Genomic DNA, 3,897 nt, shown 5'->3' with positions numbered 1-3,897 from the left:
CTAGAGGTGCGCGGGGACTCGAACCTCGCAATATCCCAAATAAATGGAGACTTCGACGCCAAGGATCCAAAGATGGCAGCTTACCACAACGCCATCCTAAAAATGTCAGCTCGGTTCGAAGGGCTTGAATTTCACCATATAGCCCGGGAAAATAATCAGGCGACAGATGTCCTGGCACGCATCGGCGCAAAACGCGATGTAGCCCCCCTAACATCTTCTTGGAAAGGCTGTTCAAGCCATCCATAGTATGGGAAGGGGAGCCACACAATAACAGCCCGGACCCAACCGCACTGCCCGATACCGAACATTCTGACACAATCGGCGGCTCCGCCAATGAAATTACACCCTCAGCCCACGTAATAATGGTCGTCATCGCCCCGTGGACAGAACCATTCCTCGCCTACCTTCTTAGGCAGGAACTCCCCGAGGACCAAAATGAGGCACGCTGCATAGTGCGGCGATCCAAAGCCTACAAAGTCCACGAGGGAGAGCTTTATAAGAAAAGCACCACCGGAGTCCTTCAAAGGTGCATCTCCGAAGAGGAAGGGCGGAACCTCCTGGCTGAAATTCATGCTGGACTCGGCGGTCATCACGCTGCAGCTCGGTCCCTTGTAAGCAAGGCCTTCCGTACAGGCTTTTATTGGCCGACGGCCCGGGCAAACGCTCAGGACTTAGTCCAGCGATGCACCGGTTGCTAGCTCTTTGCAAACCAAAGCCATATGCCACCCACCGCCCTCCAAACTATCCCCATTACTTGGCCCTTCACGGTCTGGGGGCTTGACATGGTTGGACCCCTTAAAGGCGGAACCCACAAGCAAAAATACTTACTGGTCATGGTGGATAAGTTCACCAAATGGATAGAAGCCAAGCCTGTTAAGACGACCGAATCCGGACCGGTGATAGACTTTATATCCGGGGTTGTACACCGTTACGGCGTCCCCCACAACATCATCACTGATAACGGCACGAACTTCACGGCCGACGAGGTAAAACTCTGGTGCAAAAACATGAGCATCAAGCTCGATTATGCTTCCATCTATCACCCACAAACTAACGGCTAGGTCGAACGTGCAAATGGTCTTATCATGAGCGGCATCAAACCTAGATTAGTGCGGTCCCTCAAGGAATATAACACACACTGGGTAGAGGAGCTCAACTCCGTACTCTAGGGGCTGGGGACCATGCCGAATCGCACCATCGGATACACACCATTCTTTATGGTGTACGGCGCAGAGGCAGTTTTGCCTTGCGACATAATTCATGACTCACCTCAAGTGCGCATGTACGAAGAAAGAGAAGCCGAGCTCGATCGGCAGGACAGTTTGGACGCATTGGAGGAGGAGAGCGACGTGGCAAAAGCCCGTTCCGCATTCTATCAACAGTAGGCTCGATGATACCAAAGCAGAGAAGTACGGGCCAAAAATTACAACATTGGCGAATTAGTTCTACGCCTCCCGACAAGAAAAAGGACAAACTCAAGCCCAAGTGGGAAGGTCCCTTCATAATTGACCAAGTCCTAACTGGTGGAGCGTACCGCCTACGAGATGCATCAGATAACCGACTCGAGCCGAACCCATGGAACGCAGCCCATCTCCGAAGATTCTATGCCTAGCGCCGGACTCTGTGTTCGTCTCCTTCCTCTGTCCATTTTTTATATATACTTTCTGTCTTACATTCCTCTTCTTCTCTCTCTCTCTCTCTCTCTCTTATAGCCTTTAAAGGCTCATAAAGTGACGCGCTATCCGCGCTTATTAAACCTGGGGGCTTCTTTAAACAGAAGCTTATTTATACGGGCTTCATGCCCAACACATGTGTCACACTTCCGCATGTACCTTTTATTCAACATTATATGCATCGATATGACTTAAGTTTTGGCCAAGCTGGGTTGCCTAGCTCCTGTTCTTACCCCTACATTCCCGATTGTTCGTCTAGGTGGTAAAGGGAGCACCTCTGCGATTGTTACTGCCTGGTCAGCCGGATGTGTACCTCAGACTGGGTGAAGCCGAAAGCTAGCGTTCTTAAGGGAATATTCAGTCGGTGAACTAAAGATGATCTTTTTTTATTTTATTTATCTATATGCCCCTAGTTGTTTTTCCTGCGTTTATTTTCGCAGCATGGACATGCACTTTAGGGCATTCCTCCCAGGGAAAGGAACCCCTAACGGAACTATTCTCCCTGGAAGATGTTTCTTACTAACCATGTAATATAACATAACTAGTCAGGCACTTGTCTGTTCACGCACTAATGACCCCTACGCCTGGTCTCCATGCATTCCCCGGTTCTTATATAACTGCATGGGAATTCGGACACACTCCGGACCGTCAGGTCCCGAGGCTGAAGCGAAAAGGTCGGCCATGACAAACGATCTACAATCCGGCTAGAAGGCATTATAAATGTCAATTACATTACATAGTCATTTTGACTGATTGTATTCCTCTTCGATACCATCTAACAAGCTGTCTAATTTACAGTCCCGCTGGGAATACTTTGCGGCCAATTCTACTTGGCCTTACACTAAGCTTACAGGGATCTCCTTCCCATCGGGCCCCACAGGACCGACCTCGGCCATGTGGTTGGGGTCAGCCTTTGTGTACCGTGTCTTCACCATGGCCCAGGCCTCCCTAGCGCCTTGACGGCATGCCGATATCTTCCACAATCGGAAGCGCTGTCGTGCTCCCCTTAGCTTCTCCGCAAGCTCTTCAAGACCTTCGGGCATGGAGATGGATGGCCACAGGGCCTGGACGACGCCTTGCATCGCCTGTCGAACTCGATCGAGCAGTTGCGAGAGCTTGGGAAGAAGGTCACCCATAGAACCGGGCATCTTCTCTGTAGGACGACCTATTAGCACACCTACAGACATTGCTCTGTTAGTCGACTTCCCCGCCGAACTTTCTTTCAAAGGTTCGTTCAAGCACTTACTAAAAATGCCGCGCCGAAGCCGCTGATTCTCCTTAACGGAGTCTGACAGCTGGACACGAACACCTTTCAGCTCGACGCCCAACTTGGTGTTGGCATCTTGGAGATCGTTCTTCTCCTGCCTCACCTTTGTCAGCACCTTCTCACCAGCCCTTAGCTGGCGTAGGAGGTGTTGTCTTTCCGGATTCAATCCGGCGCCATCTGCAATTTAATTTGTCAGATTCGCACCCATGCCGTGCTTCGCAAAATACTTATCTTTCGAAGTGTATATTACCAGAGGGGGTCTCCTTGGGCTCCCCTGCCGCGGCTAGTGCGGCCTCAAGTTGGGCTTTGCACTCTTCCAGCTCCTTGGACAGTAGGGAATTCTTTTCTGTAAGAACATGCATAACAAATGATCCTTAAATCAGTTATTCTAACTGTTTCATGTCTCGGGGGCTACTGGTATATATATATAATTACCAAAATTTTCTTACCCGTATGTCTTTTACATATTGCTCCGTGGCTCTGGCTAGACCATTTTGAGCAGCACGGAGGTACGCATCTCCCGACTTGAAGGCATCTAACGCCTCTTGGGAGAAATAAGCGTCGTGAAGAATTGTCCGGCGACGCCTGTGGTTCATGGCACTCTCCACCTCAGAGTTGGTGGCCGACAACCTGTCCACATCCTCCATCGGAGGAGCGTCCGGTGCGCGCCTTGTGTTCGGCTTCGCTTTCGAACCAGGCTTTGGAGCCTGCCTGGTGGAGGCGCGATTGGTAGTCTCTCCGAATATAGTTCGGCGAGGTCTCTTTGTCCTAAAGAGTGCACAAGTGTTAATATGCCTCGAAGGTATAACACCTGGGATAAGGGGGCGCGTCATACCTTTGCGCTGGCGCCTCGGACCGGACTGCACCTCTTTTCTGCCCACAGGGCCCTGCGGCCCCTTGTTGGCTTGTTGCCGCAGGTTCGGCCTCCCATTTTTGGGAGGCCGGGATTAGCCCTGG

This window comes from Triticum aestivum, chromosome 5A (assembly GCF_018294505.1).
Source record: "Triticum aestivum cultivar Chinese Spring chromosome 5A, IWGSC CS RefSeq v2.1, whole genome shotgun sequence".
Taxonomy (NCBI): Eukaryota; Viridiplantae; Streptophyta; class Magnoliopsida; order Poales; family Poaceae; genus Triticum; species Triticum aestivum.
The sequence above is the reverse complement of the archived record's forward strand: the minus strand, read 5'-3'. Positions refer to the sequence as shown.